Raw genomic sequence first — 24,518 nt, forward strand, 5'->3', positions numbered from 1 at the left:
AGACCTGCGAGAGGTAAACAGAAGTCCATAGTTGGTCACGCTGAATTTTTGAGCCAAAATGCACCATCCCTGGGTGGGCTTGAACCATCAACCTTTCGGTTAACAGCCGAACACGCTAACCGATTGCGCCACAGAGACTCATGCAGTTCTTACACAGGGGCCTGATTGGTGTGCTGTTTGCTTATGCTTCCCAGGCAACCTGAAAATATTTCTAAAATAGCTCTATTTCCCACAGCAAATCAGGGTATCAAGCACTTCCCTACCTCCCCTAATACACAAACACAGGGGATTTAGTAGAGGACAGAGCCCATCAACAGTGCACCAAATGCCCTCTGTGTAGGCATAACTTGCTATGAGGAGAAAGCCACAGTTGCGCACTTGTGTTAAAAGGGGACAGTAGGCTGAACCCAGAGAACACGGGAGAAATGACTCAGGTTTACTAAGTGGAACACTCTGTGTCTTTGTGCCCAAAACGGCAGCGTCTTTTCGGTTAACAGCCGAACGCGCTAACCAATTGCACCACAGAGACTCACTGGCATGTGTGTTCTGCCTTTGGCCTGATTACATTGCTATTTTTTTCTGATTGGCAGAAAACCTGAACTTTTTTCTGAAAAAGGCATGCCTCTCTTAGCACTGCAGTGCATTAGACTGCTCCCTTGCTTCCCTGAGCCCCCAAATACACAACCACCCTGGGCACAATAGAAGACACATTCCAGCAGATTTAGCAAGAGTGCACCAAGGATTCTATATGTAGGTACCTTGCTGAGAAGCAAGACCTGCAGTTGCATTCTTCTGTTAAAAGAGGGCAGCAGAGTGCACCAAGAGAACTTGGGGGAAGTAGCTTATGTTAACTACTTGCCATGCTCTTTATAGATCCCTCTGTTTGACTGGGTGAATTCTAATTTCTGGGGTAGAGTAAGCAATTTTTGGATCTAGTTGCTGTGCGCAACAGGAATGCTATATACTGCACTGTACTGCTACTGAAAAGTTACCAATTTTACAGGATGTTCAGGTAAGCTTTGTTTCAGAAAACAACTTGCTAGAGGCCCTAGGACAGATTACTGGGACAAAGGAAGAGGGTTTGGGGATTAGCACATCTCCTATGAAAGGTACAGTCACGCCCAAGACAACTCTGAGTGTCACCTCAAATTCTAAGAAATGCAAACTAGGGACCTACGCTTTTTATTGCCAGTGGATCTTTGTGGTTCAGACAAATGTGCACGCCTCCCAGAGCCCCTTGCAATGCACTTAGGGAAAGGGGGGAAGGTGCTGTGAAGCCCTCTCGCTGACAATGTCTCTCTTGTCTATAATGTATCTATGAGAGAGAGAGAAATAGGCAATGCGAGAGTGAAAAAGTAAAATGGAAATGTGTCTACTGAGACCAGTATAAGGGGAAATCCTCACAATCCAGGACCGACAGTTGATTGGGAGGGCGCTTACAGGTTTCCGACACCAGACCGGTACCTGAACTCACAAACCCAAACTGCAAAGTGATGGGCATTGCCACTAGACTGCCGACCCCCTTTCGGGGCCCCAGCATATATCCTTTAGTCACACCTAGATTTCCCAGGACAGTGCAGCATTCAGCGATTACACGAAAATATTGACAGCGCTAGGAGGCCATGCAAATGGCAGAGGTATGCTTTACAAAGCCCACGTAGCGTGCACAAAACAGCACATCAGTCAGGCCCACTTGAAGAGATGGTAAAGAGGAAATACTTCTGCTGCATCCAGTAAAACATAGAGATTGGCCTGCTTTAAAGGTTGACCATGTCCTTCATGGGTGTCTGTCAATATGATACTTCCCTGCTGCAAAGCTTACATTCGAAACGCCAGAACAACTAGGCCCAGAGCACAAAGATGCAGTCAGGTTGAAATAACGAGATACTGAAGAGCAATTTTGTATTTCAGAGTGGGAAAAGCAAATATGACCCCGACGTGATTTGAACACGCAACCTTCTGATCTAGAGTCAGACGCGCTACCATTGCGCCACGAGGTCCTTGTGGCAGTCCACCTGGTGTGTCTGATGACAGAATAAAGGTAGGAGACGTACATGCACCTGCAGAGCCTCATTGCTTCTTTAAGTAGACTGGCTAGGATAGCTTCCTTCTGTTGCTCAGTACACGCTGCAGCCAAACCCTTCCCATGAAGTCTTGATGTTTATGAATTGAATGGCAAGTTTTGAAAAACTAAAGCAAGCGAGAAGAATTGCTTGCAGTTTATTGGATTTTTTGGACGTCAGCAGACGAGACCTGCGAGAGGTAAACAGAAGTTCATAGTTGGTCATGCTGAATTTTTGAGCCAAAATGCATCGTCCCTGGGTGGGCTTGAACCACCAACCTTTCGGTTAACAGCCGAACGCGCTAACCGATTGCGCCACAGAGACTCATGCAGTGCTTACACTGGGGCCTGATTGGTGTGCTGTTTGCTTATGCTCCCCAGGCAACCTGAAAATATTTCTAAAATAGCTCTATTTCCCACAGCAAATCAGGGTATGAAGTACTTCCCTACCTCCCGTAATCCACAAACACAGGGGATTTAGTAGAGGACAGAGCCCATCAACAGTGCACCAAATGCCCTCTGTGTAGGCATAACTTGCTATGAGGAGAAAGCCACAGTTGCGCACTTGTGTTAAAAGGGGACAGTAGGCTGAACCCAGAGAACACGGGAGAAATGACTCAGGTTTACTGAGTGGAACACTCTGTGTCTTTGTGCCCAAAACAGCAGCGTCTTTTCGGTTAACAGCCGAACGCGCTAACCGATTGCGCCACAGAGACTCATGCAGTGCTTACACTGGGGCCTGATTGGTGTGCTGTTTGCTTATGCTCCCCAGGCAACCTGAAAATATTTCTAAAATAGCTCTATTTCCCACAGCAAATCAGGGTATGAAGTACTTCCCTACCTCCCGTAATCCACAAACACAGGGGATTTAGTAGAGGACAGAGCCCATCAACAGTGCACCAAATGCCCTCTGTGTAGGCATAACTTGCTATGAGGAGAAAGCCACAGTTGCGCACTTGTGTTAAAAGGGGACAGTAGGCTGAACCCAGAGAACACGGGAGAAATGACTCAGGTTTACTGAGTGGAACACTGTGTGTCTTTGTGCCCAAAACAGCAGCGTCTTTTCGGTTAACAGCCGAACGCGCTAACCAATTGCGCCACAGAGACTCACTGGCATGTGAGTTCTGCCTTTGGCCTGATTGCATTGCTATTTTTTTCTGATTGGCAGAAAACCTGAACTTTTTTCTGAAAAAGGCATGCCTCTCGTAGCACTGCAGTGCATTAGACTGCTCCCTTGCTTCCCTGAGTCCCCAAATACACAACCACCTTGGGCACAATAGAAGACACATTCCAGCAGATTTAGCAAGAGTGCACCAAGGTTTCTATATGTAGGTACCTTGCTGAGAAGCAAGACCTGCAGTTGCATTCTTCTGTTAAAAGAGGGCAGCAGAGTGCACCAAGAGAACTTGGGGGAAGTAGCTTATGTTAACTACTTACCATGCTCTTTATAGATCCCTCTGTTTGACTGGGTGAATTCTAATTTCTGGGGTAGAGTAAGCAATTTTTGGATCTAGATGCTGTGCGCAACAGGAATGCTATATACTGCACTGTACTGCTACTGAAAAGTTACCAATTTTACAGGATGTTCAGGTAAGCTTTGTTTCAGAAAACAACTTGCTAGAGGCACTAAGACAGATTACTGGGACAAAGGAAGAGGGTTTGGGGATTAGCACATCTCCCATGAAAGGTACAGTCACGCCCGAGACAACTCTGAGTGTCACCTCAAATTCTAAGAAATGCAAACTAGGGACCTACGCTTTTTATTGCCAGTGGATCTTTGTGTTTCAGACAAATGTGCACGCCTCCCAGAGCCCCTTGCAATGCACTTAGGGAAATGGGGGAAGGTGCTGTGAAGCCCTCTCGCTGACAATGTCTCTCTTGTCTATAATGTATCTATGAGAGAGAGAGAAATAGGCAATGCGAGAGTGAAAAAGTAAAATGGAAATGTGTCTTCTGAGACCAGTATAAGGGGAAATCCTCACAATCCAGGACCGACAGTTGATTGGGAGGGCGCTTACAGGTTTCCGACACCAGACCGGTACCTGAACTCACAAACCCAAACTGAAAAGTGATGGGCATTGCCACTAGACTGCCGACCCCCTTTCGGGGCCCCAGCATATATCCTTTAGTCACACCTAGAGTTCCCAGGACAGTGCAGCATTCAGCGATTACACGAAAATATTGACAGCGCTAGGAGGCCATGCAAATGGCAGAGGTATGCTTTACAAAGCCCACGTAGCGTGCACAAAACAGCACATCAGTCAGGCCCACTTGAAGAGATGGTAAAGAGGAAATACTTCTGCTGCATCCAGTAAAACATAGAGATTGGCCTGCTTTAAAGCTTGACCATGTCCTTCATGGGTGTCTGTCAATATGATACTTCCCTGGTGCAAAGTTTACATTCGAAACGCCAGAACAACTAGGCCCAGAGCACAAAGATGCAGTCAGGTTGAATTAACGAGATACTGAAGAGCAATTTTGTATTTCAGAGTGGGAAAAGGAAATATGACCCGACGTGATTTGAACACACAACCTTCTGATCTGGAGTCAGACGCGCTACCATTGCGCCACGAGATCCTTGTGGCAGTCCACCTGGTGTGTCTGATGACAGAATAAAGGTAGGAGACGTGCATGGACCTGCAGAGCCTCATTGCTTCTTTAAGTAGACTGGCTAGGATAGCTTCCTTCTGTGCATCAGTACACGCTGCAGCCAAACCCTTCCCATGAAGTCTTGATGTTTATGAATTGAATGGCAAGTTTTGAAAAACTAAAGCAAGCGAGAAGAATTGCTTACAGTTTATTGGATTTTTTGGACGTCAGCAGACGAGACCTGCGAGAGGTAAACAGAAGTTCATAGTTGGTCATGCTGAATTTTTGAGCCAAAATGCATCGTCCCTGGGTGGGCTTGAACCACCAACCTGAACGCGCTAACCGATTGCGCCACAGAGACTCATGCAGTGCTTACACTGGGGCCTGATTGGTGTGCTGTTTGCTTATGCTTCCCAGGCAACCTGAAAATATTTCTAAAATAGCTCTATTTCCCACAGCAAATCAGGGTATCAAGCACTTCCCTACCTCCCCTAATCCTAATCCACAAACACAGGGGATTTAGTAGAGGACAGAGCCCATCAACAGTGCACCAAATGTCCTCTGTGTAGGCATAACTTGCTATGAGGAGAAAGCCACAGTTGCGCACTTGTGTTAAAAGGGGACAGTAGGCTGAACCCAGAGAACACGGGAGAAATGACTCAGGTTTACTGAGTGGAACACTCTGTGTCTTTGTGCCAAAAACAGCAGCGTCTTTTCGGTTAACAGCCGAACGCGCTAACCAATTGTGCCACAGAGACTCACTGGCATGTGTGTTCTGCCTTTGGCCTGATTACATTGCTATTTTTTTCTGATTGGCAGAAAACCTGAACTTTTTTCTGAAAAAGGCATGCCTCTCTTAGCACTGCAGTGCATTAGACTGCTCCCTTGCTTCCCTGAGTCCCCAAATACACAACCACCTTGGGCACAATAGAAGACACATTCCAGCAGATTTAGCAAGAGTGCATCAAGGTTTCTATATGTAGGTACCTTTCTGAGAAGCAAGACCTGCAGTTGCATTCTTCCGTTAAAAGAGGGCAGCAGAGTGCACCAAGAGAACTTGGGGGAAGTAGATTATGTTAACTACTTGCCATGATCTTTATAGATCCCTCTGTTTGACTGGGTGAATTCTAATTTCTGGGGTAGAGTAAGCAATTTTTGGATCTAGATGCTGTGCGCAACAGGAATGCTATATACTGCACTGTACTGCTACTGAAAAGTTACCAATTTTACAGGATGTTCAGGTAAGCTTTGTTTCAGAAAACAACTTGCTAGAGGCCCTAGGACAGATTACTGGGACAAAGGATAAAGGGTTTGGGGATTAGCACATCTCCTATGAAAGGTACAGTCACGCCCGAGACAACTCTGAGTGCCTCCTCAAATTCTAAGAAATGCGAACTGGGGTCCTACGCCTTTTATTGCCAGTGGATCTTTGTGTTTCAGACAAATGTGCACGCCTCCCAGAGCCCCATGCAATGCACTTAGGGAAATGGGGGAAGGTGTTGTGCAACCCTCTCGCTGACAATGTCTCTCTTGTCTATAATGTATCTATGAGAGAGAGAGAAATAGGCAATGCGAGAGTGAAAAAGTAAAATGGAAATGTGTCTACTGAGACCAGTATAAGGGGAAATCCTCACAATCCAGGACCGACAGTTGATTGGGAGGGCGCTTACAGTTTTCTGACACCAGACCGGTACCTGAACTCACAAACCCAAACTGCAAAGTGATGGGCATTGCCACTAGACTGCCGACCCCCTTTCGGGGCCCCAGCATATATCGTTTGGTCACACCTAGAGTTCCCAGGACAGTGCAGCATTCAGCGATTACACGAAAATATTGACAGCGCTAGGAGGCCATGCAAATGGCAGAGGTATGCTTTACAAAGCCCACATAGCGTGCACAAAACAGCACATCAGTCAGGCCCACTTGAAGAGATGGTAAAGAGGAAATACTTCTGCTGCATCCAGTAAAACATAGAGATTGGCCTGCTTTAAAGGTTGACCATGTCCTTCATGGGTGTCTGTCAATATGATACTTCCCTGCTGCAAAGCTTACATTCGAAACGCCAGAACAACTAGGCCCAGAGCATAAAGATGCAGTCAGGTTGAAATAACGAGATACTGAAGAGCAATTTTGTATTTCAGAGTGGGAAAAGGAAGTATGACCCCGACGTGATTTGAACACACAACCTTCTGATCTGGAGTCAGACGCGCTACCATTGCGCCACGAGGTCCTTGTGGCAGTCCACCTGGTGTGTCTGATGACAGAATAAAGGTAGGAGACGTGCATGGACCTGCAGAGCCTCATTGCTTCTTTAAGTAGACTGGCTAGGATAGCTTCCTTCTGTGCATCAGTACACGCTGCAGCCAAACCCTTCCCATGAAGTCTTGATGTTTATGAATTGAATGGCAAATTTTGAAAAACTAAAGCAAGCGAGAAGAATTGCTTGCAGTTTATTGGATTTTTTGGACGTCAGCAGACGAGACCTGCGAGAGGTAAACAGAAGTCCATAGTTGGTCACGCTGAATTTTTGAGCCAAAATGCACCGTCCCTGGGTGGGCTTGAACCACCAACCTTTCGGTTAACAGCCGAACGCGCTAACCGATTGCGCCACAGAGACTCATGCAGTTCTTACACAAGGGCCTGATTGGTGTGCTGTTTGCTTATGCTTCCCAGGCAACCTGAAAATATTTCTAAAATAGCTCTATTTCCCACAGCAAATCAGGGTATCAAGCACTTCCCTACCTCCCCTAATCCACAAACACAGGGGATTTAGTAGAGGACAGAGCCCATCAACAGTGCACCAAATGTCCTCTGTGTAGGCATAACTTGCTATGAGGAGAAAGCCACAGTTGCGCACTTGTGTTAAAAGGGGACAGTAGGCTGAACCCAGAGAACACGGGAGAAATGACTCAGGTTTACTGAGTGGAACACTCTGTGTCTTTGTGCCAAAAACAGCAGCGTCTTTTCGGTTAACAGCCGAACGCGCTAACCAATTGTGCCACAGAGACTCACTGGCATGTGTGTTCTGCCTTTGGCCTGATTGCATTGCTATTTTTTTCTGATTGGCAGAAAACCTGAACTTTTTTCTGAAAAAGGCATGCCTCTCTTAGCACTGCAGTGCATTAGACTGCTCCCTTGCTTCCCTGAGTCCCCAAATACACAACCACCTTGGGCACAATAGAAGACACATTCCAGCAGATTTAGCAAGAGTGCACCAAGGATTCTATATGTAGGTACCTTGCTGAGAAGCAAGACCTGCAGTTGCATTCTTCTGTTAAAAGAGGGCAGCAGAGTGCACCAAGAGAACTTGGGGGAAGTAGCTTATGTTAACTACTTGCCATGCTCTTTATAGATCCCTCTGTTTGACTGGGTGAATTCTAATTTCTGGGGTAGAGTAAGCAATTTTTGGATCTAGATGCTGTGCGCAACAGGAATGCTATATACTGCACTGTACTGCTACTGAAAAGTTACCAATTTTACAGGATGTTCAGGTAAGCTTTGTTTCAGAAAACAACTTGCTAGAGGCACTAAGACAGATTACTGGGACAAAGGAAGAGGGTTTGGGGATTAGCACATCTCCTATGAAAGGTACAGTCACGCCCGAGACAACTCTGAGTGTCACCTCAAATTCTAAGAAATGCAAACTAGGGACCTACGCTTTTTATTGCCAGTGGATCTTTGTGTTTCAGACAAATGTGCACGCCTCCCAGAGCCCCTTGCAATGCACTTAGGGAAAGGGGGGAAGGTGCTGTGAAGCCCTCTCGCTGACAATGTCTCTCTTGTCTATAATGTAACTATGAGAGATAGAGAAATAGGCAATGCGAGAGTGAAAAAGTAAAATGGAAATGTGTCTACTGAGACCAGTATAAGGGGAAATCCTCACAATCCAGGACCGACAGTTGATTGGGAGGGCGCTTACAGGTTTCCGACACCAGACCGGTACCTGAACTCACAAACCCAAACTGCAAAGTGATGCCCATTGCCACTAGACTGCCGACCCCCTTTCGGGGCCCCAGCATATATCGTTTGGTCACACCTAGAGTTCCCAGGACAGTGCAGCATTCAGCGATTACACGAAAATATTGACAGCGCTAGGAGGCCATGCAAATGGCAGAGGTATGCTTTACAAAGCCCACGTAGCGTGCACAAAACAGCACATCAGTCAGGCCCACTTGAAGAGATGGTAAAGAGGAAATACTTCTGCTGCATCCAGTAAAACATAGAGATTGGCCTGCTTTAAAGGTTGACCATGTCCTTCATGGGTGTCTGTCAATATGATACTTCCCTGCTGCAAAGCTTACATTCGAAACGCCAGAACAACTAGGCCCAGAGCATAAAGATGCAGTCAGGTTGAAATAACGAGATACTGAAGAGCAATTTTGTATTTCAGAGTGGGAAAAGGAAGTATGACCCCGACGTGATTTGAACACACAACCTTCTGATCTGGAGTCATACGCTACCATTGTGCCACGAGGTCCTTGTGGCAATCCACCTGGTGTGTCTGATGACAGAATAAAGGTAGGAGACGTGCATGAACCTGCAGAGCCTCATAGCTTCTTTAAGTAGACTGGCTAGGATAGCTTCCTTCTGTGCATCAGTACACGCTGCAGCCAAACCCTTCCCATGAAGTCTTGATGTTTATGAATTGAATGGCAAGTTTTGAAAAACTAAAGCAAGCGAGAAGAATTGCTTGCAGTTTATTGGATTTTTTGGACGTCAGCAGACGAGACCTGCGAGAGGTAAACAGAAGTCCATAGTTGGTCACGCTGAATTTTTGAGCCAAAATGCACCGTCCCTGGGTGGGCTTCGGTTAACAGCCGAACGCGCTAACCGATTGCGCCACAGAGACTCATGCAGTTCTTACACAGGGGCCTGATTGGTGTGCTGTTTGCTTATGCTTCCCAGGCAACCTGAAAATATTTCTAAAATAGCTCTATTTCCCACAGCAAATCAGGGTATCAAGCACTTCCCTACCTCCCCTAATCCACAAACACAGGGGATTTAGTAGAGGACAGAGCCCATCAACAGTGCACCAAATGTCCTCTGTGTAGGCATAACTTGCTATGAGGAGAAAGCCACAGTTGCGCACTTGTGTTAAAAGGGGACAGTAGGCTGAACCCAGAGAACACGGGAGAAATGACTCAGGTTTACTGAGTGGAACACTCTGTGTCTTTGTGCCAAAAACAGCAGCGTCTTTTCGGTTAACAGCCGAACGCGCTAACCAATTGCGCCACAGAGACTCACTGGCATGTGTGTTCTGCCTTTGGCCTGATTGCATTGCTATTTTTTTCTGATTGGCAGAAAACCTGAACTTTTTTCTGAAAAAGGCATGCCTCTCTTAGCACTGCAGTGCATTAGACTGCTCCCTTGCTTCCCTGAGTCCCCAAATACACAACCACCTTGGGCACAATAGAAGACACATTCCAGCAGATTTAGCAAGAGTGCACCAAGGATTCTATATGTAGGTACCTTGCTGAGAAGCAAGACCTGCAGTTGCATTCTTCTGTTAAAAGAGGGCAGCAGAGTGCACCAAGAGAACTTGGGGGAAGTAGCTTATGTTAACTACTTGCCATGCTCTTTATAGATCCCTCTGTTTGACTAGGTGAATTCTAATTTCTGGGGTAGAGTAAGCAATTTTTGGATCTAGATGCTGTGCGCAACAGGAATGCTATATACTGCACTGTACTGCTACTGAAAAGTTACCAATTTTACAGGATGTTCAGGTAAGCTTTGTTTCAGAAAACAACTTGCTAGAGGCACTAAGACAGATTACTGGGACAAAGGAAGAGGGTTTGGGGATTAGCACATCTCCTATGAAAGGTACAGTCACGCCCGAGACAACTCTGAGTGCCGCCTCAAATTCTAAGAAATGCAAACTAGGGACCTACGCTTTTTATTGCCAGTGGATCTTTGTGTTTCAGACAAATGTGCACGCCTCCCAGAGCCCCTTGCAATGCACTTAGGGAAATGAGGGAAGGTGCTGTGCAACCCTCTCGCTGACAATGTCTCTCTTGTCTATAATGTATCTATGAGAGAGAGAGAAATAGGCAATGCGAGAGTGAAAAAGTAAAATGGAAATGTGTCTACTGAGACCAGTATAAGGGGAAATCCTCACAATCCAGGACCGACAGTTGATTGGGAGGGCGCTTACAGGTTTCCGACACCAGACCGGTACCTGAACTCACAAACCCAAACTGCAAAGTGATGCCCATTGCCACTAGACTGCCGACCCCCTTTCGGGGCCCCAGCATATATCCTTTAGTCACACCTAGAGTTCCCAGGACAGTGCAGCATTCAGCGATTACACGAAAATATTGACAGCGCTAGGAGGCCATGCAAATGGCAGAGGTATGCTTTACAAAGCCCACGTAGCGTGCACAAAACAGCACATCAGTCAGGCCCACTTGAAGAGATGGTAAAGAGGAAATACTTCTGCTGCATCCAGTAAAACATAGAGATTGGCCTGCTTTAAAGGTTGACCATGTCCTTCATGGGTGTCTGTCAATATGATACTTCCCTGCTGCAAAGCTTACATTCGAAACGCCAGAACAACTAGGCCCAGAGCACAAAGATGCAGTCAGGTTGAAATAACGAGATACTGAAGAGTAATTTTGTATTTCAGAGTGGGAAAAGGAAGTATGACCCCGACGTGATTTGAACACGCAACCTTCTGATCTGGAGTCAGACGCGCTACCATTGCGCCACGAGGTCCTTGTGGCAGTCCACCTGGTGTGTCTGATGACAGAGTAAAGGTAGGAGACGTACATGGACCTGCAGAGCCTCATTGCTTCTTTAAGTAGACTGGCTAGGAAAGCTTCCTTCTGTGCATCAGTACACGCTGCAGCCAAACCCTTCCCATGAAGTCTTGATGTTTATGAATTGAATGGTAAGTTTTGAAAAACTAAAGCAAGCGAGAAGAATTGCTTGCAGTTTATTGGATTTTTTGGACGTCAGCAGACGAGACCTGCGAGAGGTAAACAGAAGTTCATAGTTGGTCATGCTGAATTTTTGAGCCAAAATGCATCGTCCCTGGGTGGGCTTGAACCACCAACCTTTCGGTTAACAGCCGAACGCGCTAACCGATTGCGCCACAGAGACTCATGCAGTGCTTACACTGGGGCCTGATTGGTGTGCTGTTTGCTTATGCTCCCCAGGCAACCTGAAAATATTTCTAAAATAGCTCTATTTCCCACAGCAAATCAGGGTATCAAGCACTTCCCTACCTCCCGTAATCCACAAACACAGGGGATTTAGTAGAGGACAGAGCCCATCAACAGTGCACCAAATGCCCTCTGTGTAGGCATAACTTGCTATGAGGAGAAAGCCACAGTTGCGCACTTGTGTTAAAAGGGGACAGTAGGCTAAACCCAGAGAACACGGGAGAAATGACTCAGGTTTACTGAGTGGAACACTCTGTGTCTTTGTGCCCAAAACAGCAGCGTCTTTTCGGTTAACAGCCGAACGCGCTAACCAATTGCGCCACAGAGACTCACTGGCATGTGTGTTCTGCCTTTGGCCTGATTGCATTGCTATTTTTTTCTGATTGGCAGAAAACCTGAACTTTTTTCTGAAAAAGGCATGCCTCTCTTAGCACTGCAGTGCATTAGACTGCTCCCTTGCTTCCCTGAGTCCCCAAATACACAACCACCTTGGGCACAATAGAAGACACATTCCAGCAGATTTAGCAAGAGTGCACCAAGGATTCTATATGTAGGTACCTTGCTGAGAAGCAAGACCTGCAGTTGCATTCTTCTGTTAAAAGAGGGCAGCAGAGTTCACCAAGAGAACTTGGGGGAAGTAGCTTATGTTAACTACTTGCCATGCTCTTTATAGATCCCTCTGTTTGACTGGGTGAATTCTAATTTCTGGGGTAGAGTAAGCAATTTTTGGATCTAGATGCTGTGCGCAACAGGAATGCTATATACTGCACTGTACTGCTACTGAAAAGTTACCAATTTTACAGGATGTTCAGGTAAGCTTTGTTTCAGAAAACAACTTGCTAGAGGCACTAAGACAGATTACTGGGACAAAGGAAGAGGGTTTGGGGATTAGCACATCTCCTATGAAAGGTACAGTCACGCCCGAGACAACTCTGAGTGTCACCTCAAATTCTAAGAAATGCAAACTAGGGACCTACGCTTTTTATTGCCAGTGGATCTTTGTGTTCAGACAAATGTGCACGCCTCCCAGAGCCCCTTGCAATGCACTTAGGGAAAGGGGGGAAGGTGCTGTGAAGCCCTCTCGCTGACAATGTCTCTCTTGTCTATAATGTATCTATGAGAGAGAGAGAAATAGGCAATGCAAGAGTGAAAAAGTAAAATGGAAATGTGTCTACTGAGACCAGTATAAGGGGAAATCCTCACAATCCAGGACCGACAGTTGATTGGGAGGGCGCTTACAGGTTTCCGACACCAGACCGGTACCTGAACTCACAAACCCAAACTGCAAAGTGATGGGCATTGCCACTAGACTGCTGACCCCCTTTCGGGGCCCCAGCATATATCCTTTAGTCACACCTAGAGTTCCCAGGACAGTGCAGCATTCAGCGATTACACGAAAATATTGACAGCGCTAGGAGGCCATGCAAATGGCAGAGGTATGCTTTACAAAGCCCACGTAGCGTGCACAAAACAGCACATCAGTCAGGCCCACTTGAAGAGATGGTAAAGAGGAAATACTTCTGCTGCATCCAGTAAAACATAGAGATTGGCCTGCTTTAAAGGTTGACCATGTCCTTCATGGGTGTCTGTCAATATGATACTTCCCTGCTGCAAAGCTTACATTCGAAACGCCAGAACAACTAGGCCCAGAGCACAAAGATGCAGTCACGTTGAAATAACGAATTACTGAAGAGCAATTTCATATTTCAGAGTGGGAAAAGCAAATATGCCCCCGACGTGATTTGAACACGAAACCTTCTGATCTGGAGTCAGACGCGCTACCATTGCGCCACGAGGTCCTTGTGGCAATCGACCTGGTGTGTCTGATGACAGAATAAAGGTAGGAGACGTACATGCACCTGCAGAGCCTCATTGTTTCTTTAAGTAGACTGGCTAGGATAGCTTCCTTCTGTGCATCAGTACACGCTGCAGCCAAACCCTTCCCATGAAGTCTTGATGTTTATGAATTGAATGGCAAGTTTTGAAAAACTAAAGCAAGTGAGAAGAATTGCTTACAGTTTATTGGATTTTTTGGACGTCAGCAGACGAGACCTGCGAGAGGTAAACAGAAGTTCATAGTTGGTCATGCTGAATTTTTGAGCCAAAATGCACCGTCCCTGGGTGGGCTTGAACCACCAACCTTTCGGTTAACAGCCGAACGCGCTAACCGATTGCGCCACAGAGACTCATGCATTTCTTACACAGCGGCCTGATTGGTGTGCTGTTTGCTTATGCTTCCCAGGCAACCTGAAAATATTTCTAAAATAGCTCTATTTCCCACAGCAAATCAGGGTATCAAGCACTTCCCTACCTCCCCTAATCCACAAACACAGGGGATTTAGTAGAGGACAGAGCCCATCAACAGTGCACCAAATGTCCTCTGTGTAGGCATAACTTGCTATGAGGAGAAAGCCACAGTTGCGCACTTGTGTTAAAAGGGGACAGTAGGCTGAACCCAGAGAACACGGGAGAAATGACTCAGGTTTACTGAGTGGAACACTCTGTGTCTTTGTGCCAAAAACAGCAGCGTCTTTTCGGTTAACAGCCGAACGCGCTAACCAATTGCGCCACAGAGACTCACTGGCATGTGTGTTCTGCCTTTGGCCTGATTGCATTGCTATTTTTTTCTGATTGGCAGAAAACCTGAACTTTTTTCTGAAAAAGGCATGCCTCTCTTAGCACTGCAGTGCATTAGACTGCTCCCTTGCTTCCCTGAGTCCCCAAATACACAACCACCTTGGGCACAATAGAAGACACATTCCAGCAGATTTAGCAAGAGTGCACCAAGGATTCTATATGTAGGTACCTTGCTGAGAAGCAAGACCTGCAGTTGCATTCTTCTGTTAAAAGAGGGCAGCAGAGTGCACCAAGAGAACTTGGGGGAAGTAGCTTATGTTAACTACTTGCCATGCTCTTTATAGATCCCTCTGTTTGACTAGGTGAATTCTAATTTCTGGGGTAGAGTAAGCAATTTTTGGATCTAGATGCTGTGCGCAACAGGAATGCTATATACTGCACTGTACTGCTACTGAAAAGTTACCAATTTTACAGGATGTTCAGGTAAGCTTTGTTTCAGAAAACAACTTGCTAGAGGCACTAAGACAGATTACTGGGACAAAGGAAGAGGGTTTGGGGATTAGCACATCTCCTATGAAAGGTACAGTCACGCCCGAGACAACTCTGAGTGCCGCCTCAAATTCTAAGAAATGCAAACTAGGGACCTACGCTTTTTATTGCCAGTGGATCTTTGTGTTTCAGACAAATGTGCACGCCTCCCAGAGCCCCTTGCAATGCACTTAGGGAAATGAGGGAAGGTGCTGTGCAACCCTCACGCTGACAATGTCTCTCTTGTCTATAATGTATCTATGAGAGAGAGAGAAATAGGCAATGCGAGAGTGAAAAAGTAAAATGGAAATGTGTCTACTGAGACCAGTATAAGGGGAAATCCTCACAATCCAGGACCGACAGTTGATTGGGAGGGCGCTTACAGGTTTCCGACACCAGACCGGTACCTGAACTCACAAACCGAAACTGCAAAGTGATGGGCATTGCCACTAAACTGCCGACCCCCTTTCGGGGCCCCAGCATATATCCTTTAGTCACACCTAGAGTTCCCAGGACAGTGCAGCATTCAGCGATTACACGAAAATATTGACAGCGCTAGGAGGCCATGCAAATGGCAGAGGTATGCTTTACAAAGCCCACGTAGCGTGCACAAAACAGCACATCAGTCAGGCCCACTTGAAGAGATGGTAAAGAGGAAATACTTCTGCTGCATCCAGTAAAACATAGAGATTGGCCTGCTTTAAAGCTTGACCATGTCCTTCATGGGTGTCTGTCAATATGATACTTCCCTGCTGCAAAGCTTACATTCGAAACGCCAGAACAACTAGGCCCAGAGCACAAAGATGCAGTCAGGTTGAAATAACGAGATACTGAAGAGCAATTTTGTATTTCAGAGTGGGAAAAGGAAGTATGACCCCGACGTGATTTGAACACACAACCTTTTGATCTGGAGTCAGACGCGCTACCATTGCGCCACGAGGTCCTTGTGGCAATCCACCTGGTGTGTCTGATGAAAGAATAAAGGTAGGAGACGTACATGCACCTGCAGAGCCTCATTGCTTCTTTAGGTAGACTGGCTAGGATAGCTTCCTTCTGTGCATCAGTACACGCTGCAGCCAAACCCTTCCCATGAAGTCTTGATGTTTATGAATTGAATGGCAAGTTTTGAAAAACTAAAGCAAGCGAGAAGAATTGCTTACAGTTTATTGGATTTTTTGGACGTCAGCAGACGAGACCTGCGAGAGGTAAACAGAAGTTCAAAGTTGGTCATGCTGAATTTTTGAGCCAAAATGCATCGTCCCTGGGTTGGCTTGAACCACCAACCTTTCGGTTAACAGCCGAACGCGCTAACCGATTGCGCCACAGAGACTCATGCAGTGCTTACACTGGGGCCTGATTGGTGTGCTGTTTGCTTATGCTTCCCAGGCAACCTGAAAATATTTCTAAAATAGCTCTATTTCCCACAGCAAATCAGGGTATCAAGCACTTCCCTACCTCCCCTAATCCACAAACACAGGGGATTTAGTAGAGGACAGAGCCCATCAACAGTGCACCAAATGTCCTCTGTGTAGGCATAACTTGCTATGAGGAGAAAGCCACAGTTGCGCACTTGTGTTAAAAGGGGACAGTAGGCTGAACCCAGAGAACACGGGAGAAATGACTCAGGTTTACTGAGTGGAACACTCTGTGTCTTTGTGCCAAAAACAGCAGCGTCTTTTCGGTTAACAGCCGAACGCGCTAACCAATTGTGCCACAGAGACTCACTGGCATGTGTGTTCTGCCTTTGGCCTGATTGCATTGCTATTTTTTTCTGATTGGCAGAAAACCTGAACTTTTTTCTGAAAAAGGCATGCCTCTCTTAGCACTGCAGTGCATTAGACTGCTCCCTTGCTTCCCTGAGTCCCCAAATACACAACCACCTTGGGCACAATAGAAGACACATTCCAGCAGATTTAGCAAGAGTGCACCAAGGTTTCTATATGTAGGTACCTTGCTGAGAAGCAAGACCTGCAGTTGCATTCTTCTGTTAAAAGAGGGCAGCAGAGTGCACCAAGAGAACTTGGGGGAAGTAGCTTATGTTAACTACTTGCCATGATCTTTATAGATCCCTCTGTTTGACTGGGTGAATTCTAATTTCTGGGGTAGAGTAAGCAATTTTTGGATCTAGATGCTGTGCACAACAGGAATGCTATATACTGCACTGTACTGCTACTGAAAAGTTACCAATTTTACAGGATGTTCAGGTAAGCTTTGTTTCAGAAAACAACTTGCTAGAGGCCCTAGGACAGATTACTGGGACAAAGGAAGAGGGTTTGGGGATTAGCACATCTCCTATGAAAGGTACAGTCACGCCCGAGACAACTCTGAGTGTCACTTCAAATTCTAAGAAATGCGAACTGGGGTCCTACGCCTTTTATTGCCAGTGGATCTTTGTGTTTCAGACTAATGTGCACGCCTCCCAGAGCCCCTTGCAATGCACTTAGGGAAATGGGGGAAGGTGCTGTGCAACCCTCTCGCTGACAATGTCTCTCTTGTCTATAATGTATCTATGAGAGAGAGAGAGATAGGCAATGCGAGAGTGAAAAAGTAAAATGGAAATGTGTCTACTGAGACCAGTATAAGGGGAAATCCTCACAATCCAGGACTGACAGTTGATTGGGAGGGCGCTTACAGTTTTCTGACACCAGACCGGTACCTGAACTCACAAACCCAAACTGCAAAGTGATGGGCATTGCCACTAGACTGCCGACCCCCTTTCGGGGCCCCAGCATATATCCTTTAGTCACACCTAGAGTTCCCAGGACAGTGCAGCATTCAGCGATTACACGAAAATATTGACAGCGCTAGGAGGCCATGCAAATGGCAGAGGTATGCTTTACAAAGCCCACGTAGCGTGCACAAAACAGCACATCAGTCAGGCCCACTTGAAGAGATGGTAAAGAGGAAATACTTCTGCTGCATCCAGTAAAACATAGAGATTGGCCTGCTTTAAAGGTTGACCATGTCCTTCATGGGTGTCTGGCAATATGATACTTCCCTGCTGCAAAGCTTACATTCGAAACGCCAGAACAACTAGGCCCAGAGCACAAAGATGCAGTCAGGTTGAAATAACGAGATACTGAAGAGCAATTTTGTATTTCAGAGTGGGAAAGGGAAGTATGACCCCGACGTGATTTGAACACGCAACCTTCTGATCTGGAGTCAGACGCGCTACCATTGCGCCACGAGGTCCTTGTGGCAGTCCACCTGGTGTGTCTGATGACAGAGTAAAGGTAGGAGACGTACATGGACCTGCAGAGCCTCATTGCTTCTTTAAGTAGACTGGCTAGGAAAGCTTCCTTCTGTGCATCAGTACACGCTGCAGCCAAACCCTTCCCATGAAGTCTTGATGTTTATGAATTGAATGGCAAGTTTTGAAAAACTAAAGCAAGCGAGAAGAATTGCTTGCAGTTTATTGGATTTTTTGGACGTCAGCAGACGAGACCTGCGAGAGGTAAACAGAAGTTCATAGTTGGTCATGCTGAATTTTTGAGCCAAAATGCATCGTCCCTGGGTGGGCTTGAACCACCAACCTTTCGGTTAACAGCCGAACGCGCTAACCGATTGCGCCACAGAGACTCATGCAGTGCTTACACAGGGGCCTGATTGGTGTGCTGTTTGCTTATGCTCCCCAGGCAACCTGAAAATATTTCTAAAATAGCTCTATTTCCCACAGCAAATCAGGGTATCAAGCACTTCCCTACCTCCCGTAATCCACAAACACAGGGGATTTAGTAGAGGACAGAGCCCATCAACAGTGCACCAAATGCCCTCTGTGTAGGCATAACTTGCTATGAGGAGAAAGCCACAGTTGCGCACTTGTGTTAAAAGGGGACAGTAGGCTAAACCCAGAGAACACGGGAGAAATGACTCAGGTTTACTGAGTGGAACACTCTGTGTCTTTGTGCCCAAAACAGCAGCGTCTTTTCGGTTAACAGCCGAACGCGCTAACCAATTGCGCCACAGAGACTCACTGGCATGTGTGTTCTGCCTTTGGCCTGATTGCATTGCTATTTTTTTCTGATTGGCAGAAAACCTGAACTTTTTTCTGAAAAAGGCATGCCTCTCTTAGCACTGCAGTGCATTAGACTGCTCCCTTGCTTCCCTGAGTCCCCAAATACACAACCACCTTGGGCACAATAGAAGACACATTCCAGCAGATTTAGCAAGAGTGCACCAAGGATTCTATATGTAGGTACCTTGCTGAGAAGCAAGACCTGCAGTTGCATTCTTCTGTTAAAAGAGGGCAGCAGAGTTCACCAAGAGAACTTGGGGGAAGTAGCTTATGTTAACTACTTGCCATGCTCTTTATAGATCCCTCTGTTTGACTGGGTGAATTCTAATTTCTGGGTTTAGAGTAAGCAATTTTTGGATCTAGATGCTGTGCGCAACAGGAATGCTATATACTGCACTGTACTGCTACTGAAAAGTTACCAATTTTACAGGATGTTCAGGTAAGCTTTGTTTCAGAAAACAACTTGCTAGAGGCACTAAGACAGATTACTGGGACAAAGGAAGAGGGTTTGGGGATTAGCACATCTCCTATGAAAGGTACAGTCACGCCCGAGACAACTCTTGAGTGTCACCTCAAATTCTAAGAAATGCAAACTAGGGACCTACGCTTTTTATTGCCAGCGGATCTTTGTGTTCAGACAAATGTGCACGCCTCCCAGAGCCCCTTGCAATGCACTTAGGGAAAGGGGGGAAGGTGCTGTGAAGCCCTCTCGCTGACAATGTCTCTCTTGTCTATAATGTAACTATGAGAGAGAGAGAAATAGGCAATGCGAGAGTGAAAAAGTAAAATGGAAATGTGTCTACTGAGACCAGTATAAGGGGAAATCCTCACAATCCAGGACCGACAGTTGATTGGGAGGGCGCTTACAGGTTTCCGACACCAGCCCGGTACCTGAACTCACAAACCCAAACTGCAAAGTGATGGGCATTGCCACTAGACTGCCGACCCCCTTTCGGGGCCCCAAAATATATCCTTTAGTCACACCTAGAGTTCCCAGGACAGTGCAGCATTCAGCGATTACACGAATATATTGACAGCGCTAGGAGGCCATGCAAATGGCAGAGGTATGCTTTACAAAGCCCACGTAGCGTGCACAAAACAGCACATCAGTCAGGCCCACTTGAAGAGATGGTAAAGAGGAAATACTTCTGCTGCATCCAGTAAAACATAGAGATTGGCCTGCTTTAAAGGTTGACCATGTCCTTCATGGGTGTCTGTCAATATGATACTTCCCTGCTGCAAAGCTTACATTCGAAACGCCAGAACAACTAGGCCCAGAGCACAAAGATGCAGTCAGGTTGAAATAACGAGATACTGAAGAGCAATTTTATATTTCAGAGTGGGAAAAGCAAATATGCCCCCGACGTGATTTGAACACGAAACCTTCTGATCTTGAGTCAGACGCGCTACCATTGCGCCACGAGGTCCTTGTGGCAATCCACCTGGTGTGTCTGATGACAGAATAAAGGTAGGAGACGTACATGCACCTGCAGAGCCTCATTGCTTCTTTAAGTAGACTGGCTAGGATAGCTTCCTTCTGTGCATCAGTACACGCTGCAGCCAAACCCTTCCCATGAAGTCTTGATGTTTATGAATTGAATGGCAAGTTTTGAAAAACTAAAGCACGCGAGAAGAATTGCTTACAGTTTATTGGATTTTTTGGACGTCAGCAGACGAGACCTGCGAGAGGTAAACAGAAGTTCATAGTTGGTCATGCTGAATTTTTGAGCCAAAATGCATCGTCCCTGGGTGGGCTTGAACCACCAAAATTTCGGTTAACAGCCGAACGCGCTAACCGATTGCGCCACAGAGACTCATGCAGTTCTTACACAGGGGCCTGATTGGTGTGCTGTTTGCTTATGCTTCCCAGGCAACCTGAAAATATTTCTAAAATAGCTCTTTTTCCCACAGCAAATCAGGGTATCAAGCACTTCCCTACCTCCCCTAATCCACAAACACAGGGGATTTAGTAGAGGACAGAGCCCATCAACAGTGCACCAAATGTCCTCTGTATAGGCATAACTTGCTATGAGGAGAAAGCCACTGTTGCGCACTTGTGTTAAAAGGGGACAGTAGGCTGAACCCAGAGAACACGGGAGAAATGACTCAGGTTTACTGAGTGGAACACTCTGTGTCTTTGTGCCAAAAACAGCAGCGTCTTTTCGGTTAACAGCCGAACGCGCTAACCAATTGCGCCACAGAGACTCACTGGCATGTGTGTTCTGCCTTTGGCCTGATTGCATTGCTATTTTTTTCTGATTGGCAGAAAACCTGAACTTTTTTCTGAAAAAGGCATGCCTCTCTTAGCACTGCAGTGCATTAGACTGCTCCCTTGCTTCCCTGAGTCCCCAAATACACAACCACCTTGGGCACAATAGAAGACACATTCCAGCAGATTTAGCAAGAGTGCACCAAGGATTCTATATGTAGGTACCTTGCTGAGAAGCAAGACCTGCAGTTGCATTCTTCTGTTAAAAGAGGGCAGCAGAGTGCACCAAGAGAACTTGGGGGAAGTAGCTTATGTTAACTACTTGCCATGCTCTTTATAGATCCCTCTGTTTGACTGGGTGAATTCTAATTTCTGGGGTAGAGTAAGCAATTTTTGGATCTAGATGCTGTGCGCAACAGGAATGCTATATACTGCACTGTACTGCTACTGAATAGTTACCAATTTTACAGGATGTTCAGGTAAGCTTTGTTTCAGAAAACAACTTGCTAGAGGCACTAAGACAGATTACTGGGACAAAGGAAGAGGGTTTGGGGATTAGCACATCTCCTATGAAAGGTACAGTCACGCCCGAGACAACTCTGAGTGTCACTTCAAATTTTAAGAAATGCAAACTAGGGACCTACGCTTTTTATTGCCAGTGGATCTTTGTGTTTCAGACAAATGTGCACGCCTCCCAGAGCCCCATGCAATGCACTTAGGGAAATGGGGGAAGGTGCTGTGCAACCCTCTCGCTGACAATGTCTCTCTTGTCTATAATGTATCTATGAGAGAGAGAGAAATAGGCAATGCGAGAGTGAAAAAGTAAAATGGAAATGTGTCTACTGAGACCAGTATAAGGGGAAATCCTCACAATCCAGGACCGACAGTTGATTGGGAGGGCGCTTACAGTTTTCCGACACCAGACCGGTACCTGAACTCACAAACCCAAACTGCAAAGTGATGGGCATTGCCACTAGACTGCCGACCCCCTTTCGGGGCCCCAGCATATATCCTTTAGTCACACCTAGAGTTCCCAGGACAGTGCAGCATTCAGCGATTACACGAAAATATTGACAGCGCTAGGAGGCCATGCAAATGGCAGAGGTATGCTTTACAAAGCCCACGTAGCGTGCACAAAACAGCACATCAGTCAGGCCCACTTGAAGAGATGGTAAAGAGGAAATACTTCTGCTGCATCCAGTAAAACATAGAGATTGGCCTGCTTTAAAGGTTGACCATGTCCTTCATGGGTGTCTGTCAATATGATACTTCCCTGCTGCAAAGCTTACATTCGAAACGCCAGAACAACTAGGCCCAGAGCACAAAGATGCAGTCAGGTTGAAATAACGAGATACTGAAGAGCAATTTTGTATTTCAGAGTGGGAAAAGGAAGTATGACCCCGACGTGATTTGAACACGCAACCTTCTGATCTGGAGTCAGACGCGCTACCATTGCCCCACGAGGTCCTTGTGGCAGTCCACCTGGTGTGTCTGATGACAGAATAAAGGTAGGAGACGTACATGCACCTGCAGAGCCTCATTGCTTCTTTAAGTAGACTGGCTAGGATAGCTTCCTTCTGTGCATCAGTACACGCTGCAGCCAAACCCTTCCCATGAAGTCTTGATGTTTATGAATTGAATGGCAAGTTTTGAAAAACTAAAGCAAGCGAGAAGAATTGCTTGCAGTTTATTGGATTTTTTGGACGTCAGCAGACGAGACCTGCGAGAGGTAAACAGAAGTTCATAGTTGGTCATGCTGAATTTTTGAGCCAAAATGCATCGTCCCTGGGTGTGCTTGCACCACCAACCTTTCGGTTAACAGCCGAACGCGCTAACCGATTGCGCCACAGAGACTCATGCAGTCCTTACACTGGGGCCTGATTGGTGTGCTGTTTGCTTATGCTCCCCAGGCAACCTGAAAATATTTCTAAAATAGCTCTATTTCCCACAGCAAATCAGGGTCTCAAGCACTTCCCTACCTCCCGTAATCCACAAACACAGGGGATTTAGTAGAGGACAGAGCCCATCAACAGTGCACCAAATGCCCTCTGTGTAGGCATAACTTGCTATGAGGAGAAAGCCACAGTTGCGCACTTGTGTTAAAAGGGGACAGTAGGCTAAACCCAGAGAACACGGGAGAAATGACTCAGGTTTACTGAGTGGAACACTCTGTGTCTTTGTGCCCAAAACAGCAGCGTCTTTTCGGTTAACAGCCGAACGCGCTAACCAATTGCGCCACAGAGACTCACTGGCATGTGTGTTCTGCCTTTGGCCTGATTGCATTGCTATTTTTTTCTGATTGGCAGAAAACCTGAACTTTTTTCTGAAAAAGGCATGCCTCTCTTAGCACTGCAGTGCATTAGACTGCTCCCTTGCTACCCTGAGTCCCCAAATACACAACCACCTTGGGCACAATAGAAGACACATTCCAGCAGATTTAGCAAGAGTGCACCAAGGATTCTATATGTAGGTACCTTGCTGAGAAGCAAGACCTGCAGTTGCATTCTTCTGTTAAAAGAGGGCAGCAGAGTTCACCAAGAGAACTTGGGGGAAGTAGCTTATGTTAACTACTTGCCATGCTCTTTATAGATCCCTCTGTTTGACTGGGTGAATTCTAATTTCTGGGGTAGAGTAAGCACTTTTTGGATCTAGATGCTGTGCGCAACAGGAATGCTATATACTGCACTGTACTGCTACTGAAAAGTTACCAATTTTACAGGATGTTCAGGTAAGCTTTGTTTCAGAAAACAACTTGCTAGAGGCACTAAGACAGATTACTGGGACAAAGGAAGAGGGTTTGGGGATTAGCACATCTCCTATGAAAGGTACAGTCACGCCCGAGACAACTCTGAGTGTCACTTCAAATTTTAAGAAATGCAAACTAGGGACCTACGCTTTTTATTGCCAGTGGATCTTTGTGTTTCAGACAAATGTGCACGCCTCCCAGAGCCCCATGCAATGCATTTAGGGAAATGGGGGAAGGTGCTGTGCAGCCCTCTCGCTGACAATGTCTCTCTTGTCTATAATGTAACTATGAGAGAGAGAGAAATAGGCAATGCGAGAGTGAAAAAGTAAAATGGAAATGTGTCTACTGAGACCAGTATAAGGGGAAATCCTCACAATCCAGGACCGACAGTTGATTGGGAGGGCGCTTACAGGTTTCCGACACCAGACCGGTACCTGAACTCACAAACCCAAACTGCAAAGTGATGGGCATTGCCACTAGACTGCCGACCCCCTTTCGGGGCCCCAGCATATATCGTTTGGTCACACCTAGAGTTCCCAGGACAGTGCAGCATTCAGCGATTACACGAAAATATTGACAGCGCTAGGAGGCCATGCAAATGGCAGAGGTATGCTTTACAAAGCCCACGTAGC

General features: G+C 46.3%; 13 non-coding genes across 13 annotated transcripts; all 13 read right to left on the bottom strand.

Annotated features, from left to right (window-relative positions):
* Positions 1-2,313: 2,313 nt before the first annotated feature.
* TRNAN-GUU (transfer RNA asparagine (anticodon GUU)) lies at positions 2,314-2,387 on the bottom strand. The gene has a single exon. It is a non-coding gene; the product is annotated as a tRNA-Asn (tRNA).
* Positions 2,388-6,809: 4,422 nt separating this feature from the next.
* On the bottom strand, positions 6,810-6,881 carry TRNAW-CCA (transfer RNA tryptophan (anticodon CCA)). Its single transcript has one exon. It is a non-coding gene; the product is annotated as a tRNA-Trp (tRNA).
* Positions 6,882-7,194: 313 nt separating this feature from the next.
* On the bottom strand, positions 7,195-7,268 carry TRNAN-GUU (transfer RNA asparagine (anticodon GUU)). The gene has a single exon. It is a non-coding gene; the product is annotated as a tRNA-Asn (tRNA).
* A 4,022-nt stretch (positions 7,269-11,290) lies between these two features.
* On the bottom strand, positions 11,291-11,362 carry TRNAW-CCA (transfer RNA tryptophan (anticodon CCA)). The gene has a single exon. It is a non-coding gene; the product is annotated as a tRNA-Trp (tRNA).
* Positions 11,363-11,675: 313 nt separating this feature from the next.
* TRNAN-GUU (transfer RNA asparagine (anticodon GUU)) lies at positions 11,676-11,749 on the bottom strand. The gene has a single exon. It is a non-coding gene; the product is annotated as a tRNA-Asn (tRNA).
* Positions 11,750-13,538: 1,789 nt separating this feature from the next.
* TRNAW-CCA (transfer RNA tryptophan (anticodon CCA)) lies at positions 13,539-13,610 on the bottom strand. The gene has a single exon. It is a non-coding gene; the product is annotated as a tRNA-Trp (tRNA).
* A 313-nt stretch (positions 13,611-13,923) lies between these two features.
* On the bottom strand, positions 13,924-13,997 carry TRNAN-GUU (transfer RNA asparagine (anticodon GUU)). Its single transcript has one exon. It is a non-coding gene; the product is annotated as a tRNA-Asn (tRNA).
* Positions 13,998-15,787: 1,790 nt separating this feature from the next.
* On the bottom strand, positions 15,788-15,859 carry TRNAW-CCA (transfer RNA tryptophan (anticodon CCA)). The gene has a single exon. It is a non-coding gene; the product is annotated as a tRNA-Trp (tRNA).
* A 313-nt stretch (positions 15,860-16,172) lies between these two features.
* TRNAN-GUU (transfer RNA asparagine (anticodon GUU)) lies at positions 16,173-16,246 on the bottom strand. Its single transcript has one exon. It is a non-coding gene; the product is annotated as a tRNA-Asn (tRNA).
* A 1,790-nt stretch (positions 16,247-18,036) lies between these two features.
* TRNAW-CCA (transfer RNA tryptophan (anticodon CCA)) lies at positions 18,037-18,108 on the bottom strand. The gene has a single exon. It is a non-coding gene; the product is annotated as a tRNA-Trp (tRNA).
* A 313-nt stretch (positions 18,109-18,421) lies between these two features.
* On the bottom strand, positions 18,422-18,495 carry TRNAN-GUU (transfer RNA asparagine (anticodon GUU)). The gene has a single exon. It is a non-coding gene; the product is annotated as a tRNA-Asn (tRNA).
* A 2,176-nt stretch (positions 18,496-20,671) lies between these two features.
* On the bottom strand, positions 20,672-20,745 carry TRNAN-GUU (transfer RNA asparagine (anticodon GUU)). Its single transcript has one exon. It is a non-coding gene; the product is annotated as a tRNA-Asn (tRNA).
* A 1,790-nt stretch (positions 20,746-22,535) lies between these two features.
* TRNAW-CCA (transfer RNA tryptophan (anticodon CCA)) lies at positions 22,536-22,607 on the bottom strand. The gene has a single exon. It is a non-coding gene; the product is annotated as a tRNA-Trp (tRNA).
* Between the last annotated feature and the right edge of the window lie 1,911 nt (positions 22,608-24,518).

The sequence above is a fragment of the Ambystoma mexicanum genome, chromosome 11, assembly GCF_040938575.1.
Source record: "Ambystoma mexicanum isolate Mex_15411 chromosome 11, UKY_AmexF1_1, whole genome shotgun sequence".
In the NCBI taxonomy this organism is placed as follows: domain Eukaryota; kingdom Metazoa; phylum Chordata; class Amphibia; order Caudata; family Ambystomatidae; genus Ambystoma; species Ambystoma mexicanum.